The sequence below is a fragment of the Chinchilla lanigera genome, unplaced genomic scaffold (genome assembly GCF_000276665.1).
Source record: "Chinchilla lanigera isolate Chin_1 unplaced genomic scaffold, ChiLan1.0 scaffold00011, whole genome shotgun sequence".
Taxonomy (NCBI): Eukaryota; Metazoa; Chordata; class Mammalia; order Rodentia; family Chinchillidae; genus Chinchilla; species Chinchilla lanigera.
Window position 1 is genome coordinate 17,140,847 of NW_004955412.1, and position 27,626 is coordinate 17,168,472.

The 27,626-nt window shown below is 47.2% G+C and overlaps 1 long non-coding RNA gene across 1 annotated transcript; it reads left to right on the top strand.

Annotated features, from left to right (window-relative positions):
• The first annotated feature begins 108 nt into the window (after window positions 1-108).
• Window positions 109-27,590, top strand: LOC106147865. The gene is made up of 3 exons (XR_001232869.1): window positions 109-613; window positions 22,964-23,053; window positions 25,019-27,590. It is a non-coding gene; the product is annotated as an uncharacterized LOC106147865 (long non-coding RNA).
• The last annotated feature ends 36 nt before the right edge of the window (window positions 27,591-27,626 follow it).

Sequence of the window (27,626 nt, forward strand, 5' to 3'; positions counted from 1 at the left end):
CTTGGCGGGGAGCGAGGAGGGGGCGCGGGGCGGGAGGCTGAGCTCCCAGGGGAGAGAATCTGCCAAGCGGGCAGCTCTGCTCCGCTCCCTGCCGAGCGCAGAGCGGGAGGGACCGTGCAGGCGAGGCCGCTCCAGTCTCCAGAGAGAGCTCCTGTTTCTACAGCGACTCTCCCAGCACCCGCTTTCTCTCCCGCCCCCCGCCCTCTGGCCGCTAGGGAGGGAGACTTGGGAAAGGCACCAGAGGTTAGGCGGGTGCCGCTGGGCTCCTCCAGGGTTTTGCTGAGTGCGATCCAGGGCTTCCTGTTCCTTGTCGCAGCGCAGTTGGGGTGTAGGGGCAGCGCTCCAGGGCCTACGTGCTGGCATCTGTTTCCGAGCCCGAACCTGGCCGCACACCGAACTCGCGTCCCCCTTGCCACGTGGGCTTGGTCACAGAGGGGACGAACACCCTCAAGGCCCTGTGCCAGGTAATTACCAAGCAAATTCCAGGCGACTGACCGCCCCCCCTCCCGCCCCCAGCACCTGCTGTGTGTTCCCTGATTCGGGCCCGCTGTGCAATCAGCTCAGATAACCTGCGGGGACCCGCAATTGCTCTGGAGTTGCCAGACTTTGCAAGGTAAGCACACGCGGTGCTTCTCCCGGGCGTGGGTGCCTGCGCGCCTGGCGCCACGCTTCCCGGCCCGGCTGCTCTCGACCTGCGGCAGCCGAAGCCGCGTGCTGCAGGTGGGGAGAGGTGCGATCCGCGCAGTGCAGGAGCAGCTCTGCGCTAATGGAGCTGGAGTGGAAGAGCTGGTGCAGAACAGGGAGTAGGAGGGGAGACTGGGCGGCTTGTGGCGGGAGAGGGGCCACTTTGCCCTGTCCCCGGGCAAGGGGGGTTCTGGGGACATGGGATCCTTCTGTCCCTTCCCTCGGGTGCATAGGCGCCTCATTGATGAGCCTTGTCATCATCCTTCAAGTGCAATTTTTTTAAATTGCAAAAATCTTACAGAGCTATTAACCTCAAAAGAGTTTAACATATGGCAGACCGAGTCTCCCTCTTACCCTAATTATAAGGCTTGCAGTAATGGGGCTGTCTTTTAAGTTACAGCTGCTGCGCTTTTGGCTTTCGCTAACATTACATCCTATTAAAGAGCTACATTAAATGCATGCAAATTGCTGGAGCGACCACACTCTCCCGACCAATGAGGGGGACGGATTGCAGCCGAGGCGGCCTTATCGGGGTCAGACTCACCCTGCTGCGAGCGCCATATGATCTATCAATCACACTCCTCTCATTAATTAACTAATTCATTAAATATCTTTATATATGAAGGCCCGGCCAGGCGGAACATTGTGTTGACAGGGACATCCCGTCAGCACTTAGCCCTGCACGCCCCTCCCTTCCTGCACCAATCACCCGGTGACTAAGAGAGGTCAACTTCCCAGGGTCTGCAGGCTTTGGAGCAAACACCGGGCAGCTCCTGGGGGCGACCTGCGTGGGCCTCCTTCTGCGTGACCCCCATTTGTCTGGCCTCCCTGGTGTGCCGGTCCTCTCACCAGGGTATTGTTCTAAGGAGCCCAGAGTGCATTTCTGCCTTGGCTTTCAAGGCAACCCCTAGAGGGCACACTGGGGAGGGTCTTGGGCATCCAGCGCCCCTGTGCCTAGCACAGTGCCCAGCCCAAGGTGGTGCTTTGAATGTTTATGCCCAGTTGAGCCCTTGCCTTCTCCAGTTCTTCCAGCACCTTCGAGGCCTTCCTCCACTGCACTCCTTGAGAAGACTCCAGAAAGGAGAGAAGGACAGCCCTGTGAGCTGTCCCTGGTGACGCTGGAGGAGAGGCAGCGATAGGATGGGAAAGGGAGAGGAATTTTAAAGTTCAGAATTGGCCAACAACGTAGGCACAACCCCAAACTCTGAAGCAAACTCCTGCACCAAGGAGGTGGAGGGTGGGGCATCTATGAACAACATACATTTTAGAATGGATGCCTGTTGCTATGTACATAAACTTTAATATATTCTATAGATACCAAACTCATTAATTCATTAAATATCTATACAGTATATGAAGACACAGCTGGGTAGAATATATTGGCAATAGAGACAATGCCATGTGTGCGTGTGCACCTGTGTGTGTGCAATTTATTGAACACTATATGTCACTTGCCTATATGGTCTAATGGTCTAATTTAATGTTGACAGTAACCTTGTTGGTACTTACTTTTGCTTCCAGGGTCTGAGAAAAGAAAGGAGGCTCACAGACTAGGGAGTCACTAGTCTCAGGTTCAAGAGGCAGAACCAGAAGTCAGACTTGGGCTTTCTGGATTTGAAGTGCTTACCGCTATATCACCAGCGTGCAGAAAAATGATGCTTGTGAGATCAGCACATGGGCAATTCTCCTCAGTCACTTTGCCCTCTTTGTCCACCCAGCTGTTTTTCTTTTCCTGTTTTGCAGCAGGCACTGTCACCACTGACTTCTTGGCTGGGCTGGTGGGTTGGAAAGGTGGAGGTCACAGCATGCCCCATGATAAAGGCTGCTAGCTCTTAACTGTGTCTAGAGGAATTGGAGTGGTTTTCCACATGGAGCACCTGGGGTAGACAAAACCAGCTGCCTTATCCTTCTGCATCTGAAAGATTTGGGTCTTGTGCAGCTGTGTGCAAGAACTGGATGGCATGGGCATCATCCAAGCCAGCTGCAGGAGAGTGCTCCTTCATCAAGCTCAGGGCTCTGCTGGAGAAGGCCGTATGGGTGAGCACTGCAGGTCAAAGTGAAGGGGTCAACGTCGGTGTTATCCTTAGTTTCTGCTATTCAGCTCATGCAAGTTCCCAGTCCTCCCAATGGAAACATGGTATGCAGGCAAACATGCAAAGCTGAGGAATTCCCAGAAAGCACATTCCCAGATCTCTCTGTGCTGCCTTTCTCTCCCTGTCCATCCCACTCCCTTTTATACCCTTCCAAGACATGGGGCTAATGGACTTTGGCCGTTAGCGTCTGTGATGTTGGGCACCAACCTCACCGTGGGCCTCTATAGCTTCTTCTAGCCCCCTTGGTTCCCAAGAATAGTTCTGGAATGGGGCGTGCTGAGATAATGGGGGTTAATGGTAACCTCAGAATCAATTTTCCCTCCCAGAAGAAAATTCTCCAGGCTTAGGCTGCACACACTGTAATAGTGAAAATGGCTCTAGATTTGAAAAATTGGCACGTTGTAGTCCAACAAGGCAATTTTTGAATTGTTCCATGCAGCTGTGCGCCTCTGGATGCTATGCTGCTTGCGTCCTAAAGCCATGGCTGAAGAGCATTTTCCAGCCAAAAACAGCTTGGAGCTGGTTGTTTTTCTTCTTGCATCCCAGTCTGAATTTGTTTTTTGTTTTTTGTTTTTTTTTTTTGGTTGTTGTTCATTTTCCCAAAAACCTTGTAACTTTGGCCTCTACCTTAGCAGCTGGTAGAGCTACTGGACAATGCAAGAGTGCTGTGGCTCTTTGCAGAATGCCCTTTGTGCAGGCCCAAGGGCAGAGGGCCTGGGAAAAAGGGTTTCCTGAAGAGTGGGGTCCACATACAGGTAGCCAGAAGAGGTTAGAGCAGCTCTGCAGTGCAGCTCCTACTCAGCTTTTCCTGGCTGCTGTCAGAGGCAGGCCTTTCTTGGACTGAATGAAAGAACCCAAAAGAAGAAGTCTTTGATCATTGCACAGGATACTTGATTTTGATGAGCTGAATTTGCTTTGCTATAAGATGAGAACCATTTTGTCCCAGTTTCACAAACCACAAAGTGTAAAACAAGGCATCTTAGAATAAAAAAAATGTAGGATATATATTTCAAGTAATGAAAACATAGAATATAAGGACTGCAATGCAGTTTACCAATTACTTAGTAGATGTCCTGGTATGGATGGAGAAATGCAGGTGGCCCAAGGTCACATGTCTGGTTGGTGGATAAGATCTTCATCTCACTACATGGTGCTTCAGGCATTTTGGGTAATGACCCAAGTGGCTGGGGGAAAGCCATTGTTCTGTTCCTCTGCTCCGGTGGCCACAGCTCTCTTCTTTCAGCTTATTTCCCCCTCCATCAGTTCTGTTAATGGAGGGACTTATTTGGTGACTCGAGATGACAGCCAAAAATAACGTGTTGAAATGGAACATGGGCCCCGTGCTGAACCGGTGTCTAACCAGCTAACAGCTCTTGCTGCTGCCTACCGGTCTCATAACAGGTCCTCTGATCTCCAGCATGTCCATGAGTCATGCCTTATTTCTCAACTTAAAGTCCTGGTTCCTCTCAGTGGCCTCCCGCGTTGTTCATGAGACGACATGGGCCTGTTTCTCTTTTGTCCCAGGTCTCATGACCAGTGACTCCCTCCGGGCGACACCCCACCTTCATCCCATCTTACCATGTGTCCAAACACACTGACATCTTTTTGCCCTTTCTTTAGATGGATCTTACCTTCATTTGTCTTTTCATTCCTTATTCCCCTTTGCACATTTAACTATTCCCTTTGTCTAGAAAACTATGTAAGCAGCCTCTCCTCTCATCCTTATCGCTCTTTACCTGGTTAACTTTAACTTACTCTTCTCAGTTGAGATCCTGGTTTCTCTTCCCTGAGCCCCTAAGTCTGGGTGAGCTCTACCTTCAGCTTCTAGAAACACCTTTACTTCCCCTCTGCTACCACCTCTTACTCATTACTGCCGTTGCTTGTTGAAATCTCCTGCTAGAAATTAAGATGTAGGGGGGAAGGGTGTGGTATGTTCATGCTCACTGTCCGATGCCAGGCAATCTGCAGGCTGCCTGTCACCCGATAGGCAACCCATGGACAGAAGACCGAGCTACACAAAAGTGATGCCACAGTAACAAATAACTATGGCTGACATTCACTACTGAGGATGTCTGTGTGACCAGCTACGCTGTGTACTTTATGCACATCAGCTACTTTATATTAGTTCTTGCATGAATCAAATGAGATGAGAGACCAGGGTTCTAGTCCTGACTCTGTCACCAGCTGACTCTCTGCCTTTCAATAGTTACCATGGTTTCCTCTTCTTTGGAATGAAGGTGAGAGAAGGGAACTCACTGCTCTGTTCTTATTCCTGAGCAGGGGGAATCAGGAGTCAGTAGAGTGGGTCTAGGGGGAATCAGGACTCAGAATTCAGAGAACCAGCAGACACAGAGGGTCACCTTTCTAGTCCAGGAGCAGGAGGAGAGGGATCTGGCAGAGGCTGGGAAGGGCAGCAGGTTGCTCTCCCATGCTGGGGTAGAGCTTCAAAATAGAGAAGCCCGCTGCTAGCTGAGTCATTAACGCTGGTCTCCTCGCTGCCACCTCGGGCATTGTCTGATTTAAGTGTAATAGCTTGTTTGGTGGATTTTGCCTTCTATAGAAATCCCCCCAAGAGTGAAGTGCTGCATTCAGCAGAGAGAGCACAGGCCTTTGTGCACTGATGGCCCGGCCTCGGCTGAATGTGTTTGGAGTTGGTTATCAAAGGGGAGGATAAATTAGAGCGCAGGGCTGAAAAGAGAGGAAGAGGGGGCCCTTTCATGAGCATGGCTGAGCACTTAGGCAGCTGACTGTGGGTCTGGGAAGCCCCAAGGCTGGCCTCTTGCTTTTTGGCAAGAGTAGTACTATAGGCAGGGCTGGCTGTGTGCCATCATATCCCACGTTCTGAGACCCAGCCAGGGCCTTGGGGGGGGGCAGGCATAGGTGCTGCAAGTGATCTCCATAAGAGAATAGCTGAGTAATGGCTCATTTTCTCTCCCTACCCCGATTTTTTCTTCAAAGCCCACTTCAGATGTTTTCACAAGACTTAAGCCCCCGCGCCCATTCACTGGATCAACTTCTGCAGGCTTGAAGAGGTCTCTTTAATCTTGGGGAACTCTACAGGGGCTTGGACCCTTCTTTTTTATCAGCCCTTCCCCGTCTGCCTCCCTCCAGCATCCCCTTGCAACTCACATTTGCAAGCTGGTTCTCAGGCCAGTTATATAGAACTCATGGATCAGACACAATGATGGAGCTCCCAGAATAAGCCATCCTGGGCAATCACTGTTCTCTATGGACTTGGCTTCTGATGTCCAGATTCAGAGGCCAAGCTGGGCACAGCTGTCAGCTGAGTCACAGGCAGGACTGCTGAAATAACAAATCCCACTGAGTGCCTGGTTTTTTCCTGCAAGAATGCCTCATTATTTTTCAGTGGGCCTTTTACTCCCACCTGTGTCTATAGACCTGTCACCCATGACCCCCACAAGAGGGATTCTTCCAGGAGCCAGAGATCCACCTTCTGTTTGTCCATTACAAATAACTCTTAAAAACAAAATGTTGGGAGCATGTTGTTTTCTAGCTGGAATGAACCTGAGAAACCAAGCTGTAGCTCTAGTAAAGCCTATTTTAGGTTGCAGGTACTTCTAAGAGTTATCTGAAAGTTATGACTCCATATCCCAGCAAAACACACATTTTCATGCATATACAAATTTACCTGCCATTTCAGGGAGGTTACACACTGCAAATTTATGTATACATCTTACCTTGGTTGCACTTTTGAAATATCTGAAAGCATCTAATAAAATTCTGAGCTCTAGGTATTACACAAAGAGATTAATTTGTCCAGGGTAGGGTCTGGACATTAGTATTTTTTCCCTAAAATGCTCTAGGTGATGTTTATGCAGTCAGGGTTGAGAGTCATTGCCCTAGAGCCGTGGGAATGAACAGGGCACAAATGTTATTTGTTTTTCTCTTAAGGCAAAAAATGTTAATGTATGAGTTGTTTTTCCTAAACTAAAACCTCAAAAAAAAACCCTCAGTATTCAGGTTTAATTGCATGGTGCGCACTTTGAGAGAAATGAGTGGGTTTGGGGTTGCAGTTTGGGCGCTCATTCTGATAGGTTCATCATCACCGCACCTAGGGGCTTGAAAGACCCCCCTCCCAAGTTCAGACCCTTACCACACCTGTGGACAGTCAGCTGCCCAGAGATGAGCCCGGAAAGGCTGGTCTGGGCAGCTGTTAAGAATAGGTTAGAGCCATGAACATACTTATCGTTTTGCCCACTGTGTTTAAAATCCTTCCCTTCTCTTCTCACCCCTTGAGGGGTGCTTCCTTGGTGTTCACTTAAAATAATTTAAGCACACCACAGTGGGAAAGGAGCTTGGTTGCCTTGATGTGCTCCTGTCATTTCAAGGAGCTCAATAAAAATTTAGTTTCGGTGTTCGCTCAATGCAACTTCCGCAAGGAGGTCTTATGTTGCAAACCAGATTTCTCTTTTCATCTGGTCACCCCCAGGGAAATTGTGTATTTGAAATTCAAACAATATTTGGGCAAAAAAGAATTTCTCATTATATGCGGTGGGGAAGGGCAACGAGAGGAAAGCGCTAGGAAATGATTGAGTGACATTTCTATTTGCCAATTTGACTTTTCCACCAGTGGCGGCCGTGGTTTGGGGCTGCCAGAGAACTTCAGCTTCCTGGTGTGGACTAGAAATGCCAGACCCCTGGAAAAAAAATAATTGGGAGGAGGAAAATGTGAGGAGCAAGAAATGGATTTGAAGAGTCAGTGTGACCTCAAGTTGATATTGCTGGTAACAAAGAGTGCAAGGTAGGCAGAGAGCTCTGTGCTTGGCACAGCTTCTTTCTGGGGAGGTGATGGTTTAAGTTCTAGGCTCTCAGGCTGAAGGGAACTCGGAAGTCATCCGTATCTGCTTTCTTTGCTAGGTAGGTAGAGAGAGATGGATGCCCGCTGTAACATCCTGATGTGGCCAGACACTTAAATATTCATTGAATGGGTAAATTCACAGAAAAGACATTTATTGAGCACTAACAATGTTTAGCAGGTAGTAAGGTATGGGTAATTAGGGGATTGACAGAGACTAACAGGATGTAATACTTGCGCTAAGTAACTTACAGGTCCCTCGAAGACTCTGAGAGCTGAGTACCAGGGAGACGGTGATCAGTGGTGTGCAGGAGGAAGCTAGGGAGAATTTTGACCTTGACTGAGCATCCTTTAGGAGTCAGGAGCTTTCCTAAATGACCTCTTTTCTTCATCCTAACATCAACTCCTGGAAATATATACTCTTACCTACAGGCAGTGACAACTGATGTTCGGGGGGATAAATTTGCTTTCTTGAAGTGACGCAGGCCAGGAATGAGAGAACGTGAGTACTTTGTTCCAGGCCTGCTGGTGGTCTTCCACCGGGACAAGTGGCTTTGTGCAGGTGAGTGTAAAGAGGGCAGACGCTGGCTTTGGCGTAGGAGTGGACAATGAGAAAGGAGGGTCTCAGGCAGGTGGCAGTGGGTGGCCGAAGGCTGTCCCTGGGAGAAGGAAGACTGTAAGAAAGTGTACCAAGGCTGGTAGTACTTGGGGGAGGAAAAGTGGCCCTTTGTGTTGCATGTAAGGTAGGAAGGGGGAAGGGGGTTAAAACAGGTATTTGAAGTGAGTGGGACCTTTTGGTGGGAGAGAGGTGGGCGGACCCTGGAGTGAAGAGTAAATGTAATGTTTTCATTGCTACTCTTCCCTTATGAATGCATGGTAGTTTTCATTCCTGGCGCTAACCTTGGGCAAATTGTAACCTTGGGTGATATAAACTTGAGTAAAATATATTTTCTCTACACCTCAACTGCCTCATCTGTAAAATGGGAATGATAAACTATACTTTCTGTGTGGAGTTGTTGTAAAGGTCACATAATTAAAATATGAGTACTTAGAAAAATGCCTGGCACATGGTAAGCCCATCATTAAGTGCTGCGGGTAATTTTTATCTCTTGAGAGTTGAATTCCAATAATGGTATGTATAACAAGGATGAGAGAGGGGAGTTAGTTAGGAGCCTGTTAAAATAGTCTAGCCCAGAGTGTTGAAGGGCATGACCTTGTCTGGTAATGTTGATCCTTCTGTAGAGGGGTGTGTGAAGTCCTGAGGATGTAAAAGCCAATGTTTTCTCTACTTCTGGCTGGTGGTGAGATGGCTTTACATGTCACTCTAGATTTCTCTGGGCTGGGAGGATACAGGGCCAGTTACAGAGCTCAGCAGTGCTGGGAAAGGTAGCAGGTGAGGGGTGGGAGAGGAGATGTTGCGTGTAATACATGTTAAACAAGAGTCAGAAGCAACCATAGAACCCATGAGGATGTAGGAGAAGGCGGGCTAGTCTTGCATTGGGTTTGGTTCTCTGTTTCTTTGCCCCCTCCTGAGTCCCAGAAAGTCCCACATCCATGCCCCCTCTGCTGTGTCCCTTGCATTCCAATTACAGCTGCTTCTCCAATGGTCAGGGCCTTCTGACCTTTGGTCGCTGTCAAAGCAGATGATGTTTTCTGTTGCTGCCTTGGGATGGGCTGACTGCGAGGGGTGGGTGGGTAGAATCCCTAACCCGTGCAGATAATGAAAAAACAGGCAAAGATTTCAGTGTAGAAATGTGTGTTGGGAGAGGAAAAAACTGATGAGTGACCAGCTCTGAGGCTGTCAAGTGCTTTCTGTTACCATAAGAACCCCTCACGTAGATCCTAGTGTTCTTGTGAAACCTATGGCTCTGTGTGACGGTGTACAGGTAGCACTGTGGGGTGTGGTGGGCGGCAGCTTGCTGCATCCAGGTGGCCGCTGTTGGATAAGCAGGCCCAGCCTGGACCCCTCCCCCAGGCCTCTGTCCTCTATTCCGTGCCGCTCTACCTGCTGACCACATCGTGGCAGCCATCATGGCTTCCACTGGCATAGATTCAGATGGTTCCCTGAGTTACACATCAGGGATTCAGACAAAAGGCTTACAACCGGAGGGGTGAATCTTAGAACAGAATCACCAGCTGCTGTCAACCAGGCGCTCTGCCTCTGCAACACACACTCCAGACAGGTTGCAGCATGTCAGGCCGGGGCCTGCCTGGGCTTGGCAGGGGTCCTATGGGCAGACAGAGTCAATTACCCAGAAAGGGTTCCACTTAACTTCCCCCGCTTCTCACAGCCCTGCCCTGGCCTCCACAGCCTCACTAGCCTCTGCCAAAACACCGTCAGCCTGGATGGAATTGGCTGCCTGCCAACCCTGTCTTCGGGCATGTCCAGTGCCACCCATTCCAGGGGGCAGACTTCCAGCCCTCATCAGCTCCAGGGCTCCCTGGGCTGGCCTGTGGCCAGCAGATTTCCATTTCTCCCACTGCAGACCCAGCAGGAGCCTTACGTGGGAGGGACTTCAATAGGCTGCATTGTCTATGATGTCCATTGGCAGGTAGCTTGCTTCCTCTTGTGACATAAGCATCCCACATGGTCCCAAACGTCTCAGTCACCTGTGCCAGTATAGTGCATGGTTGCAGTTTGGGGCTTTGGGTTCAGAAAGAGGTGGCTTTGAAAGCTGGTGCAGCCACGTAGTACTGGGAGCAGGCGGGTGACTAATCTCTTTGAACTTGAGTTTTGCCATTAGTGAAACAAGAACAGTAACAGTATATATCTCATGGGATTTTTGCAAGGATAAAAGGAGATAGTGGGCATAAAGTACACCGCGTGCCTGACGTGTGATAATCGCTCAACCCATATGCGTCTTCCTCCTCTGTGTTCTCCCCCTCTCCTCCTTCCATTCTCTTGCCCCTCCTTCTTTATTCTGATCCTCGCTTATCAGGAGGTTTGTTGTTTCTGTTTCTCTTCTCTGCTCTAGAGATCTGAAGGGAGAACCTGCAGTCCTTTAGCCATTAAGTCACTCAGCAAATGTTTATTGAGAGCAAGCTGTATGCTTTGTGAGCTGAGGGCTTAAAGCCAGATGGGCAGGCAAGACGAGGTTCCACCCATGAACGAGTGATCCACTTCATGGGGAGGTGGGCAAGAATGCGCACGATTACGACAGGAGTTGTGTGCTCTGCCGGAAGTAGAATAAAGGAGAGGGCTTGGGAGGCTGCTGGGACTCAGCCGGGAGCCACATGCTACAGGTCCAGTAGGATTTCATTGAGAAGTGGGAAACGCAGTGTTAAGGTTTCAATACAAAGCGTGCCCAAAGACTCCTGCATTGAGGGCTTGATCTGCCATGTGCAGAGGTGGGGCTTTTGGAGTATGATTGGGGGTCTCGAGGGTTGTAACTTCATCGGAGGATGGGTTTATAAGTGGGCAGCATTATTGGAAGGCGGTGGGAACAGAAGATGCTGCTGCTTAAAGGAAGGGGATCATGGGGCTGCAACCTTGGGAACTACACTTGGTCCCTGCTCCTTCCTCCCTGGCTTACTTCCTCTGCTCTGGCACATGCTTACACCACGAAGTTTCTCCCTTGCCACAGGCCTAAAAGCAATGGAGTCAGCCAACAACAGACTGAAACCTCCAAAACTAGGAACCCAAATCAGTCTTTCCTCCCTAAAATTGTTCTCAGGTATCGGTCCCAGTGATGGAAAGCTGACTGGCACATATTGAAACCTACCCTTTGCCTGAGTCTTAGGAAAGTGTTGTTCCCAAGGATGGAACAACTGACAGCTTAGTGAGCTCCAGCCACCAGCAATCCTTCCAATTTCTGCTCTTGAAATCTGCACACAGGTCTTTCTGTCCAAGAGACCTATGCCTGGGGACTGGGCCACATGTAGGGCAGGATATGCTCTCTGGGCGTCTCTCAGGAATGGGGTGGTGTGTCCCTAACTCTCTCCCTTTCCGTGGAGGTGAGTTGTGAGATGGACTGACGGATACCATGAGCAGTGTCTGCACCCCAGCCCTATACTAATTGTGCTAGACAGAGCTGTTTAAATACCACCAGACAGAATATTACTCAAATTAAAATGAGGCCTTAAATGTCATTATTTGTGTCATTATTAATAGCCCCTAATTGTGTTCTCTAATCATCATGAAATTATGTTAGTATTAATATTCACGTCAAGGCTGCCTAGGGAACTTGAAAGATTTAAAAAAAAAAAATTATACCATATGTCAGTTCCCATGAATGTGAAGCAAATTCTGGTTTTAGTGCTTTAGTTTAGGGCTGGAGATGGAACGGTGGCCTGCGAGGACTTGGAACCAGACTAGCCCTCTCTCCCTCCTTCCCCAAGTGACCGGCTCCTGGTCACTTCCACCTGGCAAGACCTTTAAAGACATCAGTAGAACTGGTTCTCCTGAAATACCCCACAGGTCTCAGCCAGCTGCTCTAGCTGGTAAGGGGATTGGATAATGTTTGTGACCTTCTCGCCTATAACACTGACAGCTGTCTTTGTTTAAACACCATCATAAAACTCATGTTGCAATCCTGCCTGTCCTCCATCTCCCTCTACTCATAGGCCCCACCTCAGGGTATTTTGAAATCTGTCCATGCTGCCCTCCATTGGTTGGAGAAGTGACATGAAAGAAAGAAAGGTGAGTCTCCTCAAGAAATGTACTACATAATATAATATAGAAAGAATTTTCAGACAATGTATAGAGTTAGAATTTAAAAGTATGGCTACACAGGGTGTCCATAAAATCTGCAAATAGGTGAATCTACCTGCCCTCAAAGATATCTTTGTATTTTAAGTAATAAAATAGTACTATTCTTGCTTGTTTCTCTCCATGATGGGCAACCTGTATGTTGCCCAATGCTGACCTTGCCAGAGCTTCTTCAGAGAAAACAGTGACTCCCAACACTGGGGGGCCCTCCACGTGCATGCTTTCTTAACAGAAGTGGGGTGAGCTGAGTTATGCCTCCTTTCACATTACATGGGACTCCAGCTCTGTATGTCCCTCAGACTGGCACAGGGTAGCAGAGGTGGGGTGGAGACAAAGCGAGCGACATTACCAATTAGAGAGCTCCCCTCCCCATAGGGACGTGTGGGGTGAGTGCCCTGGGACGCCCAGAGGCATCAGCCTCCTGCTGACATCACTCAGGGTTCTTCTTCATCATTTCTACAGCATTCCTCTAGGCTGCCTGCTCAACGCCGCAGTCACTGCTAATGGAGTCCACGTGACCACAATGTGTCAGACAAATCTGGGGCGAGCGCCTCATTCTCTTCCCAGAGCCCTTGGAATTCTCTGGAACTGAGAATATTCAAATGCCTTTCTTGGTGAAACAGCAGGCTTCCAACCCCCAAATATTATGACTTGAGTTAAATATAACCCAGAGCGAGAAAGTAACGGCACAACACAGGAGCAGAGAAGCCATGGAGTGAGTGAATTGCGTTTGTGTGCATACGTGCGCACGCGTGCACACACACAGAGTATTTGTCATCGGGAGTGTAGTAGGTTATCCACCAACCCCACAGCCAAACAGGCAGAAAACCCCCAAAGTCACACAGAAAGCTGGGTGTGTTCTGCACTGGTGAGTGGCTACGTCAGTCTGGATGGGCCTTAAATCTGATTTCTCTCTCTCTCTCTCTCTCTTTGTATCAGTTGTGGGTTGTCTTACTAAGTGGGAGGAGAAACTACCTTAGCTGTGGTGTGGAAAGGAAGACTCTCCAGCCTTCTCAGCTATGAAGAGAAGCTGGGGTGGGGCAGGCAGTGTCAATATGGCTGGGCAGGCTGACACTTAACTCAGAGCGAAGACACTTAACTCACCCTTGCCACTTGACTGCTTTAGAAGATAGTCTAGAAGAAGCAGCCTTGGCCTGTGGAAGGCAGATGGGTAGACTAGTGCTTGGGACTGAACCAGGTCTGCAGCCTCTGCCTTCTTTGCCACTGAACCCATGAGTTTATAGTGAAAATCCAGTGGGTCATAGATAAGCAAAAGTTCTCCCAAGAGCCAGCTGCTATGAATTCCAAACCCAGTGATTACAGTAATTGTTGGCCTAGGGCTGGATTTGAACCAGTGAACCTAGAAGAGAAGCATTGAATAGGCCCTTTTCCACAGCAGTTCCTCCACCCAGTTACCCAGCAACACAGCACATGGCTGATCCTCTCCCCTGCACACTGGGCCAAAGAGCAAATGGCTCGGGTCCTTCCAAAAGAGCAGATATATTGACATCTTCTTTGTAATGTGGGCACCTCACACATGGAGGAGGATTTATATCATGTGTAACATGCTTTTACTTAAATGACCTCCTTTGATCCTCATAAGGTAAGTGGGGCAGGTATAATTATCTCCAACTATACAGACAAGGACATTGAGTCTCAGGGCAGGTATGGGCCAAAGGCTATATAGCTCGTAAGGGATAGAAGTGGAAATGACCCAAGCCTTCTGATTGCCTGTGCTACCTTTAGAATAGCCTCCTCTTAGAAGATACCCGCCCCCATCAGAGACAACTTGGGAATGCTGGCAAAAGTTGGCTGTAAAGGCAGCAGCAATGTTGTGAAGCTCCTCACCTTTCCCCAAATCTGTTCTTTCTCCAGCTGTATCTCAGGTGTGCATGAGATCATGTCCAGAGGGATGTGTGGGACGGTGGGCAGCAAGAGGGGTTGGAAGCACTTCATTTTCAGCATCTTTGCTTTGTTCTCCGTGGTTCCATGCCCCTGGAATCTGAAAATAAAACCACAAAAGCACCTATCCTTCCTCCCCAGGCACCCAAGCCCAAGGAATCTTGTTTAAAAGATGGCTCGGGCTGAGGAGGGGGGTTCCACCTTGGCTGCAGATGTGAGAGTTTTAGGAAGAGGCAAGGGGCTACTGAGGTTACCTACCCAAGACTCACACCTGGAGCTGCCTCCTGTTTGAGGAAAAGAGACAAAAAGCTGTCCTATGGGACTGACAGAAACACTCGATTCCCCTGCCACCCGCTTCCCTTTCCATCCTGAACCCCACTGTCCAGCTCCCCACTTCTGTGCCCCATAAACCTTCCCCCACCCCTAGCTTCCACTCTACAAAGCCCTTGCTAGAAGTTGACAAAGCTGACTGGCTGCTTAATGTGCTACAGGTGTTGTTGCTAGGCAACCACCCTACTCAGTAGCTCAGACACTGTCAGCCCAGATCAAACCCCTGGTAGCACTTAACCCCGTAACTGCTTAACACAAACACTAATTACCCAGGCCCACCAAATAACACATTTATAAGCCATAATCAAGGCTTGAAAGGGTAGATTTCTAACCCCTCCGTCTTTCAACTGACACTTCTACCATCCAGGCCTAGGTCCAGCCACCCTAGGTGGGACATTGAAACCCTTTGGTTGTAGGTCATCCTTTCTCTTTTTTGGCAACACAAGGTGGACACTGGTGATTCCTCTTCCCTGGACTGAATTCTACTGAAGCCAACCAAGTGCCTTCCATCACCTACTCTCTTGTCTTCAGAAAGAGTTTGCATTGCTTGCTCTTGCATTTTAAACTACTTTTAGATTAAGAATCTTGCACTAAAACCTCACAGCCTTACTTGAAATTAATTTCTTTGATGCCTGAGTCAGTTGACATACAATCACCACTAAGTTTGGACAATTCTTCTGACACTTAAGGGTTTTTATGAACTCTATACATAGACTCCTTTCCCCCTGTGGAACAACTCACATTCCTTAGGTGACCAGAAACCACAGGAAGCTGTAGATATATAAAGATAGATAATTTTATTAGAATGTGGCCCAAACTCTAGCAGAATTAATCTGTTTTGAGTTGACCAGTTCCTCCCTGATGGTGATCACGTGGCTTGATTCTTCAGAGGTGCTCAACAACTATTGGTGAAATCACAGACACACTGTGTCTTTAATTTCTACGTCTTTAACCAAGCAGAAGGCTCCAGAGAGATGACAAGTGGCAGCTCAATCTCCTGTCTCTTCTTCCTACTTTTTTCTCATTAGACTAAACTGCCTGTAAACCAAATTACAGGAGATTCCCATGTAACACTTTTTTTTCTTTTGGTTGTCCTGATGGTAATAAACAGGTCCAGGCCTGCTAGGTCATAGAAGTAGAGAGTGCTATCCCTTCCCAAGAGGTAGTTTCACCCAGGCTGACTGGTGCCTCCCCATGATGCCAGGCACTGGATGGGGAGGTTCAAGGGCCCACTGCCATTGTCTTTCTCAGTTGGGGACCTCATCTAACCTTTCTCTTAGCAAATTGTCTACTTAATCAAGGAAGGGGGAGCAGAGAGGTTTTGCTTTCTTTGAGTATTTAAATTCATTATTTACTTAGCAACAAGTATTTCGATCCCTGAGGTCCACCTCAAAGTAACTATCGTGCTCCCTGAGTGACCTGTGCCGGATGCATTACTAGTGCTCATGTTCACATTCTCACTGAACCTTACCATGGCTCTGGGGTGTGACTATGACTACCCCTGGCCTCTCTGTGAGAAACTGAGCACTGAATAATTGGTCCAGTTGGTACGACTATTACGTGGTACCATTAACCTTCTAAAGCCTAGTTTCCCCCAGGTCTTAGGTACTTTTCTTGTTGCTGAAACAAAATATCCAACACCCAAAGGTAAGAGAAAAGATTTATTTTGGCTCACAGTTTGTAGAAGTTTCAGTCCATCACTGGCTGGCTCCATGGCAGGGTGGCATGGCAAGGGGCATTGCAGGGGAGAAATAATTCATGGCAAGCAGAAGACAGAAGGCAGAAGGCATCAAGCTACAAGGAGCAGGCCTGTTTCTGTCCTCTATATCTTATCCAGGTACCCATCCTTAGGGCAGGTAGCACACCCATAGTCCTAGCATTGCACCATAAATCAATCCCAGCATCACACAGTCTAGATCCGGACATCTCTGAAAAGCCCCACCTATGACCGCATGGGGCTTTGGAGGGGAAAACTAGACACAAGCCTTAACACTCCGCCATGATACTCTGCTTCCCAGGAGGTTGGAATATCTCTGCTCAGAGAGGTTAGTGACTTGTCTGAGCTCTTCCAGTTAATGAGTGGCAGGGCGGTAGGGTGGGGAAGGGCAGAGATTTGAATAAGGACTGATCACAACCTAAAGTCCTATTCATGTTTTGTTTCCTATACCACACCATGTTCCAGAGTTATTTCTTCAGTCTCTGGGTTGGACAGTGCCTCCTTACAGGTGAAATATCCCTATACCCAGGGTGGAGAAGTGGATGCTAGGGAGTAGCATAGAGTACATGAGACGGCATTCTTGGCAGGCTGTGTCCTCAAGTGGAGGGTCACCTGTTCATCTCCTTCCCAATTCTTTGAAAGGGCCTTCTTTGAGAGAGAGAGGGCGGGAGAGGGAGACACACACACACACATGCTCCTGCAGCCTGCAGCTCCCTGCTTCCCTCCCACTTCTTGAGTCAGTAATGCCTTGGCTTTGGGCTAAGCCACTCTTGCCAGCTGGTGGCATTAAGAGTTGGGATTGCCAGCTCAGTCACAGGTGACAGATTTGGGAACATCGTTGTGGCCCTGGCTCCTTCCCAGTAGACCGAAAGGGTTGTGGAAAGCCACAGTTGGGGAACTACATGGGGGCAAAGAGACTGCCTATTATGGATCTAAGTGGGGAGGGATGCCCTCATGAGTTTAACACTTTCATGCAAGGAGTTTCTCCATAAAGTATTAATAATGTTCCTATAATTGATACTTCAGGGCAATAACCTCTGACAAAATGGCCCTGATTAGCAGATAATTGAGTGTGTTGGATTGTGTCCTGAGAGAGCTGAACGCCAGGCAAGGCCCATTAGCCCATCATAATGACCCCTTTTGTCAGGTATTAGTGTCATTAAGAGCCTGCTCTCTGAAATCAGTCCCTTTATTTAACTCTTTTCCCTAATTATATGGATCATTTTACAAATCAAAGCAAATGTTTGCATACAGCCCCTGGGCATGTAGTGGAGTGAGGTGACGGAGGGGCAGGCTGGAGATTTCTGAGTGGAGAGTCCTTGGGAAGGGAGACACTCTGTCCCTGGGAGTTTTCAGGAGGAGAGGGGTCTCCTAGGAAATCCAGCCAGCACTTCCTGATGGAAAGGCATGGCACACTTGACTGGTTCAGGGGCCTGGGTTGGGGGACTTCTAGATTGGGGTACCTTGCCAAGAAGAACTTGCAGGACACACGTAGGCCAGCACCTAAATTTATCTTGGCAAAACAGCCAGCTTCCTGGACTCAGAATAGTTGGATCCTTAACACAGAGAGCACTAGGCTGGAACAGGTTGGCACCTGAACTCAGCCACAGGGCACCCAGAAGACAGAGAACACCTGAGCTAATCATCTGGGTTATGCCCAGAGCAGACTCACATCTCTGTCAGGAAGCATATGCCTCTGGGAGTGGCTGGGAGGGTAAGCAGGACCTGCACCCTCCCAATCTGGGAAGATGCGGCCAAAGTGGACAGGTGTCCTTGCTTAGAGCTGCCAGCTAGGTAAGCAGTGAGTGCTCCTGGGACTCTGGGGAACTTACAGCATGATCAGCCCCCAGGCTGCACACATAGAAGTTGACACAACAGAATGCTCAAGGGAGAGACAGCCACTTTCTGACCTGTTCTCCCCAGTGCACTCTCACTCATTAAAAAGTATAGACAGTTTCCCATTTATTTGAATGCACTCTCTGCCTGACACCTTTTCCACCTGCCCAGCTCTGTACCAGGCTTTTTATCCCAGGGCAGGTTCAGTGTGGGCGAATTAGAAAGAGGTCCCTGTCTCCAGCAGGAATTGCTTAGAGACAAGGGATGGATAGCTTGTTGGCAGCTAAGAAGGATGTATTTTTATATATACCAAGATGAAGGTGAAAGGATATCATCCATTATAGGAAAGGCCCAGAGGTTGCTGAGCTAAGGATAATTTATTTACTTGGCAAAGTGATGGGTGAATTTCCCGAGAGGAGTTGGGATCTGTTGGGGGTCCCGAGGTGGTGTCTGGACCATATCTCCTCTCTCTACCCTGTTTCTGCACAGCTAATAACACTCCCTGACTTTGCTTTCCCTTGTTTTAATCAGAGTGCCTTGTGCTCCCGTGATTTGCGTTGGGCCTGGTGAATTTCCCAGTATTGGCCTTGGGTGGAGAGCTGCCAGCTGTGCAGAGAAACTGCTGGGGTTTTTGCCGAGGAAGCAGAATTTTGGTGGTGGAGTGTGACATTCTCCTCTCAGAAATAATACCTTTCATTTAAGGTAAGAGAGGAGGTTTGACATCCCGTGAAAATATGATTTTCAGCCCTGTTCTGCTTGGGGTAGAGCTTTTCTGTGAGGCCTCGTTGCTGAACCAGAGAATGAAAACCCTGGAGCTGATGATAGGGGAGAGATGGTCCCCACATCCACAGAACTCTTCCCAGAACAAAGACATGTAGGGATCTTACTTTCTGGCTGTAGTTCTCCCAAGGGCCCAGTTCTATCTGAACCCCAAAGAAGGCTATTCCCAGGCAAAGAGAGTGTGTACCTCACAATCCTGAACACTGAGAATACAGGGACACGATGTGTGTTTAAATGAATCAGTTAACACATATTTGATATGATGGCAATTTCTAAGGGGTAGCATAGAATTCCTTGTTTATTGAATCAACAAACATTTCTTAAACGCTGCTCTGTCTATGCCCTGAGCAAGGCACTGAGTGTATAAAACAAAGAGCAAGGCTTGAGGTACACTCTTGGGAAGCTCAGCCTCCTACACCTGTGTATATTTGAAGCTGGGAATGGCATGTATGAAACCTTTAGTCCAATCCGTTGTAATAGTGCCCTAAGAGAAACACAGGGTGGGTGTGACCAGGAAACAACTCATGACCTCTGCCTGGGAGAGAAGGGGAAGGCTTTCCTGAAGATGCAGTGCTTAAGCTAAGATTTGAGAGTCTGTCAGATAAAGGAATGAAATAAAACACCATAACAATGGAGAACGGCTATAATTTATTAAGGATTTTAGTGTAATGATCACAACAACTAATCTTACAGAGCACTTACCATATGCTGCATGCTTTGCATACTTAATTTCATTTGATCCTCACAGCAACCTTGTAAGAGGAATATTTTTGATACCCCCACTTTACAGGTGAGGAAACAGAGATTTGGATGGAATTTATAAAGGTAACATTATTGTCTAGAGTCACACCATTATTGTTAGGCAGTCAAGATTTGAACCCAGACTTCTTTTTAAATTTTTGTTAATTTTAATTTTTTTCATGAATCAATTTTTCAGTAATATATATTTTCTTTGTCTCTTTCTACAGTTTTTTATTTTAAAAAGCCAAAAATGATACAGAATTTCAAGACAAGATGATAAGAAATTAATAGTGGTTATTATACTGCATATTGTTATCTTCAAAGTCATTGCTCAGATTACCAGATACAGGCAAGCAAAATTGATCAAACAATATACGCACTAACTGTTCCTTTCAATGAACTAATAGAAATTAGTAACATAATTATCTTAGCTATCTTATGTATATATACATATCTTTTTTCCCTTCCTTATATTCTCTTTTCCTTTCTCCCAGTTGTTCCTTCCCTTTGAGCAGTTTCTTTCCCTTTCACAATATCTGTTGTACCCTTTGAATTTTATTTACTCTTTCAGTTTCTTATACCAGGAAAAGAATATGATGTTCACCTTAGAAGATGTAGCCCGGTGCTCTCAGAAGGCTCAGCCAGTTCATGATAGACCATCCAGATCTGCACATTTTTTGGAGAATTAGGAAAGATCACTATTGATCATAAATACACTGACAGGGAGTGAGGGGCTGGGAAGTCAGCCAGCCAATTCTGTTTAGACTGTATCTGCTGATCACTGATGGCGCATTCTGGGGCAGGAATTATTTTTTCACTGATTCATTCATTTCACAAATATTGACTGCTGACCTATTATATGCTGTTGTATACAAATGACATTGTTTACAGAAGATACAATGGTGAGCAAATGTGCATGCTCCTATAGCTTCCACGGAGCTTACAGTTCCAAGACAGTAAGATAAAATAAAGAGTCACAAAGATAAGTGTGCAGTTATAGTTAGTGTTACAAGTCAGAAGTGTAGGGGGTGCTGAGATGGTGTACCAGCAGGAGCTCATTTTCATTAGGGGTTTCATAGAAGGTCTTACCTGGGAGGTGAGATTTAGGATGAAATCTATGCATGAGAAAGATTTTATAGGGCTGAGTGTAAAAAGAAGCATTCCAAGGGCAGGGAGTAATGTGTTGGAAGGTTTTTACCTGGTGTATTCCAGGAATTCAGAGAAAGTTGGTGAGGCCTGAGCGTGGTGCATGAGGGGAAGAATAGTTTAGGGAGTTGCTAGAAAGAAGCACACAGGCTACACAGTGGGGGCTCTGCAGGTCCCTTTAAGGAGCCAGTACCTAACCTGAAAAACATGAACTACACTATGGAAGAAAGAGGTGGCATGATCTGATGTACACTTTATAAGGACAAGGTTGGCTGTAGTGTGGAGAATGTTCTAGAAAGACATAGAGAGTAAGTAGGGAGAGTAGAGCAGAGGTTACTAGAAGTCTAGGCACATGATAATGGTGGCTTAGACAAGAGTAACAGTGCTGATAATAACTGGGTAGATTTAAAATAATTTTGAAGATAGACTTGGCCAGAGTTGGCAATAGGTTAACTAGGGGAAATAAAGGGAGGGGGACCAGGAATACTTTCTAGATTTCTAGCAGAATGAATAAATGGGTGGAAACATCACTTATTGAAATGAGATAGGTTGGGGAGGAGAGAAATTATGATGGGGGGGAACTCCAAGGGTTTTGATTGAATGTAATTAAATTTAAGGGCCTTTTGAGATCCCCTTTTAAAGATGTCAAGTAAGCAGTTAGATAGACAAGATTGGTGCTCTGAAATGAGGCTGAGGTCTGGGCTAACTGTATAAATTTGAGAAGACTTGTTATATTGATAGTAAAGCTGTAGGAAATAAGGTGAAGACCCAGACTGAATCTGGAGGAATGCCAGCACTTACGGTTTAGTATTGCGTATACAACATCTCAGCAAATATTGCACCCACTCTCCGATATTTCCCTACACCCTCATAGGTAGGCAGGACCGTGCAACTAGTTCTAGTTGAAGAAACATGGCTGGCAATGCCAGTGAAAAACCTCTATGTGATTTTTTCCTCTCTTCCTCTGCTTGCTGTAACAACAAGTTGTTGAGCCTCTATTTTCTGAGTCCCTGAGTGATTGTGCAGAGCAGATGGAAAACACCTCATGTTATATTAAGCTACCAACATTTAGGTTGTTTGCACCTGCAACATATTCTGTCCTATTCTTACTGATACAGATAAAGAAACCGCACAACATCATGTCTAACAGTATAGACCCAGGACCCAAACTGTTTGTTCAAATCTTGTCTTTGGCAGTTGTTATCTAAATAAGCTGGGCAATGTTTCGTATATATCTTAGTTTTCTCACCTAGCAAAATGGAGAAAATAATAACATCTATGTCATAGGATTATTCTGGGGGTTTAAAGTAGGTAAAAATAAAAAGTGCTTAGGATGGCACACATAGTAAGGAGTCCGTGAGTTTTACTTAAGAGAGAGGAGGCTGCCCAAAGCCAGCAAGAGTTAGAAAGAAACAAGGAAAAAAATGTCTGCACAGGAACAGAACGAACAAAGAGCAAGGAGGGAGGGGTTAGCTGGCCAAATGCTATTGAAGGTAAAGATACCAGTGGGCACCCATGGGACTTAGGTATCTGTTGGTAATTAGTAGTCTGAGCAAGGGTGAGTTCAGTAGTGTGTGCATCTGTATGAGAGGGGGCATCTCTGAAGGCCCAGTGATGTGTTGAAATTAAAAAATTTAGAAAGCAGCTGAGTGTGGTACACGTGTAATCCCAGCACTCAGGCTGAGGCTGAGGTAGAAGGACTGCCGTGAGTTCAAGGCCAGCTTGGGCTACCTAGTGAATTCAAGGGCAGCCTGAACTGTGTAGCAAGACATTGTCTCAAAAAAAGAAAAACAAAAATAGAGAAAGCAACTGTTTCTATGCCTTTAGGCAGCCTGGTTCCGGAAGGAGTAAATTCAGAGGTGGGGTAGTTGTTCAAGGTGGGTGCAGGGCAAGGAAAATTCCGATTTTAAGATGGGAAATTCTAGATCATATTTGAATAATGAAGAGAGAGTTCAAGTAGGGAGGGGAAGTTGAAAATTTGAGAATGAGAGGGCACACTCAATGCAACAAGTCCCTGAAGTGTTTTGAGCAAGTTAGCGCTGGAAGACAGGTGGAGAGATCAGCCTCTATTTCCCTCCACTGGACTGAGAGGGAGGGAGGGCCTTGGGGACAGTGCACGGGGCATGATAAGCATGTACGCAGGAAAATGGGAACAGGCTCTTGGTAAACAGGGTAATGGAAGTGAACAGGAAAGCCTTGCTCTTTCACAGGTAGATGGTGGGTGTCGGGCTCTGTGTGTGGAAAAGTGGGAGCACCTTCCTCAGGAGAGAGGCTGAAGAGAGCCCTGCTGCCTATGTGCGGTGAGTATCCATTTGGGGGTGCTTGCTGGGGATCTGGGTCTGGGCGCTAGCCATGAACGCAATCCCAACTCCTCTCCTACCTCTAGGAAGATCTAGGATGTGAGTCTCTAGCAGGTCAGGGTTCAGCTAGGGCTCACTGGTGGGGTTCGGTGTTCAGTGGACATCTTCAAACTGGTATCTTAAGTCTGCTCCACATAGCTCTCCTTTCCAGCTAAGTTGTTCTGGTCAGACTTTTTTCTGTGTTTTGAATTTTACTGCATCTTTCTGAACACACATCTTGCCTCATGAGATCTTACCCATCTGGAATGTTCTCTATACCCACTGCCTTTCAGTTAAACCCAAATCACTTTGTAAGCTTTGCTCATGCCCTGTGACTTTGCTGAAGTCTCTCCATCCAGTCATCACACAAGGACTGTCCTCCTCCATTCCTTCAGCATTTGGTGTATGCCCCCTTCTCTTGTGAATAGCACACCTGTGATCATGACACCCAGGGCTCCTACTGTGCTTCATGTGATAGTTTTGCAGTTCACACCTGAGTAGCCACCAGTGTGCCATGAATGGCATCGCCTTAAGACAGGTCTACATTTGTTTACGTCCGGTCAGGGATTTTGACACACACATCTTTGGATCTTCTGTGACACCTCATTCTCAAGAGATGCTTGCTAGATATTGGCGGATAGAGTTGCTTTGGTGGGTTGGTGTGAAGAAACTCAAAGAACAGGATGCTAAGTGTCTGTCTGGATTTGGATTTACCTGCACCTTTCCTCTTTAGCTCTGAGCCTAGATTCCAGGGTCCTCAAATGTGTGAGACAAAGCAGTCCCTTCACAACTCACTCGGCCCTCCACATGGAGGAATGGGCCAGAAAGGGAGTTTTGTCTCTGGGATCCATGGTGGACTTTAGGGATTGGGGGATGTTGTCAGTGCTAATCAAGCCCTTGCATGTGTGTCAGGGCTTTCTAATTGCTAGAAAAGAGTGGTGACATCGCTGGGCTTTGATAGGAAATCCAAACAGGAGAAGAAACATGTTTGTGCAGAGTAAGGGGCAAGGTGTGGGCCCTCGCCTGTCAGGCAGAAGTCATCTCCCCCCTGCTTGTTTCCCACCAGGGATGCTCTGGGAGTGCTGTGTGGGCATGGGGGTCAACACTCCACAGCATCTTGTGTCTGTCTGGCTTTGAGTCAGTGCCCTGCAGTGTGCAGTGGGTATGTCCACCCAGAGTCACCTCCACTTGACTGAGTAGGGGAAAGAGAGCGGAGGGTGGGGGAGCTGTCCAACACTTACGCAGCCCGGCGCTCACCTGCAGGGACTTCAAAGACACCTAGTGCTTGCAGCCTGTTAGGAAAACAGCTAATGCTGGGGACAGAACCATGCCAAGCAAGAATCTGAATATTAATTAAGAGGCACAGTATCCACCACCCGACTCTTTTGCCTCCATTCCTGCTCCTGCCATTTCCACTCTCTTGCCTTTGTTCACCTGCCAGATCCATTGTTCTTCTGAGGTGGAACCCTATAAAAACAGAGTAGATATTTTTCCAGCAAAGGAAGAGGGCTTCAGTAGTGAAGAGAAGGGAGAAAGCAGAGGAAGGGCCAGTGAGTTTCCTTACCACACGGGTTGGTCTCTGGCAGGGGTTTCTTAAGGAAGGAGCAAATGGATTGCAATGTGAGAATTGCAAAAGTGTCTTGTCAATTCTATTGAAGAAAGAATTTCACCGTCCAGCTGAGACCCCACTTAGAGTGGGCAGGGCCACCCCAGTGAGTTGGCCCACCCCGTCCATCCCTGATTCATTCCCTCCCTGATGGCTTCATGGCCTGTCTCCCTACACCGCTCGCTTCTCACCCTGCATGCTCTTGGATGCTCCTGCACCCCAGTAGGTCAGCAGTCTATCTGTTACATTTTTGTCTGTTTCATCTAACAGGTCCACAACAGGCAGGCAGTCGTGACTCATCAGGGTCTTTCTCTTTCTAGGAAGACTGCAACATCCATGCTGAGGCTGCTTCTGTCTTTCCAGGAGGTCCTGAGTGTATGGATCCAAGTCTGGTCTAAGGACAGTGGGATGACATCCTAGGGTGATGCTGTCAGGAACATGTTCAGACTTAGGATGAGGAAGAAAATGCTTTTAGAATCACAGGTGGAAATATCTGTGTCTTTGTCCTTCTTGATCCCTTACTTACTGGAAAGGAACAGAGAATTCTGAATACATCCTTTCTAAGAAGGTGTTCCTGGTAAACTAGCTCCCAGAGTCTGAGAATGCAAGTCTATCTGAAGTGTGGAATCCAATTGCCCCAACTGTAGAGGGCCCCTGTAGGTGGGAGAATTCACTGGGGGTGGGTAGTACATCCTTTCCCCTGATTCTCTATCCCTGACAATCTGGCAGCCTGAAATGTGTTTTGACAAAGGGCATTCTTTGTGTTCTGACTGAGAGGGTGATTTGTGGATATCCTGACTTCACCTGTTTTACTGGAAGCCCAAAGAATGAAGCAGATAACAGAAGAGAGGAAATGAAGGAGGAGGCGAGATGAGTGTGTTAAAGAGAGGCCCAGAGTCCCTATTTCCTCCATTCCTCCCACAAATGACCTCATTTATTATGGAAAAGGTTTAACTGATATTGAGTCATAACATGCAAGGGGGAGAAAGAGCCCAATCAATATCCCTCTGGAGCCCCTGGAGATGGCGGATTGCTAGGAGTAGGTAGGCGGGGAGCAGAGAGGGAGGAGAGGAAAGCATTTGGAAGATGATCTGGCCTAAGAAGTGGCTCTGGAGCATCTGTGCTTTTGTTAGCCGTGGAACACGCACATCTAATCTCAATTAACTTCTGCCACCATCTCCAATTCAGTTTCTCCGTTCTCACCAGTAGGGAGATCTTAGCTGCAAGAGATGAGGTGGGGGAGACCTCACATTACCAAATGAAAGGACCAGATGGGCTGGCCCTGCCAGGGCAGAGATGGTAGGGCAGAGGCAGAAACAGCAGTTGGGCTATTTCCCCAAGCTCTTGCCCCTGTCTCTGGCTCTTTCAGTCTAAGCTTATCAGAGGAAATTGGACTGATCTCTGGTCTTTGTGCTGAGGGCTTGGGAGGGTCTTTATTAAATCCTAAGTGGAATCCCTTTACAAACACTGTGTTTACGCACTGAAAAGCCATTGTAGGACTGAGTTCCAGTGTTCTATGTGTGGAACTTAGATGGGGTCCCCGGACTACTTTTCTGGGCCTTAATGTCGTCTCCTCAACAAAGAAAGAATTTGACTAGGGGATCTACAGCTGCATGTCTAACAGGCAATAGCCACTAGTGACATCCAGCTGTTTGAATGTAAAGTAATTAAAATTAAATTTATTAAAAGATTCAGCTCCTCAGTCACACTGCCACATTTTAAATGCTGAGTAACCACCCATGGCTAGTGGCTATTGGTCAGACTGAGTAAATATGGAATATGTCCATCATCCTAAAAGTTTTGTTGGACAGTACTTACCTATAAGATCTCTTGCAGTTCTGCCATTTTGTTATTCTAGGATTGTCTGTTATTAAGAGTCTTGATGGATCAGTTCCCTTGTCTCTGTGAGCTCCTTCTTCCAGATATGTCCTCTCCTCTGCCACCTCATGCACAGCACACTGTACACACAAGCACATACTCAGTGTTCGCTTCCATTAGGGCAGTTGAGAGATCTGATAGTCTGGCTTAAGAGCAGTGAAGAAGAGGTATCTGCACTCTCATTTGTATTGCAGCATGATTTATAGCAGCCCAAACAGAAAAGTCACTGAGTGTCCACTGAAAGGTAAGCTAATGAAGAAGACGAGGTGCAGATACATGATGAAATACTATTCTTCCTTTAAAAAGAAGGAAATCTTGCCATTAGCAGCAGCATTAGTGAACCTTCAGGACATGATGCTAAGTGGAAAAAATCAGATGCAGAAAGACAAATATTACCTGATCTCAGTTCTGGGTGAAATCTAAGAAAGTCAAACTCACTGAGAGAGTTGGATGGTAGTTACCACAGACAAGAGAAGAAAAAGAGGAGATGTCGGTTAAAGGTACAAACTTGCATTTATAAAAAAATTAATTCTGGAGAGCTAGTGTGTGGTATGGTGACTAGAGTTCATAGTCACGTGTTATAAGCTTGAGCTATACTTTGGTAAGAGACGTCTATCGAAATACCACATTGTAAACCTTCCACATACACAATTGTTACTTGTTAGTTGTACCTCACAAAAGCTGGAAGAAAACAACTGCAAGTGACAATTCAGTGTTGCTCCTGACTTTTAATTAAATGGCATGGACTTTAAACTTCGTGAATTTGTACACTGCACAAACACTTCCTGAGTGCATATTGTGTGTCAGGCATTGCTCCAAGTGGGACTGGATACGGAATTTGGGGAAGATCCTGGATTTTACACAATTTCTTGGAGATGAGGAGGCGTGGGCTGTGTGAGTGGCAGTGTTCTCTTGCCCGTGAGGCTGTGCAGAGTGACTGGCAGATGCAGCTTTGCCCTTGGGGGCTTGCACTTTGCAAACAACTGGCCGTCACAGATTCTTGACATAAACATTGGGGAGGGTGAGACCCATTCGTGATTATATAGTGAT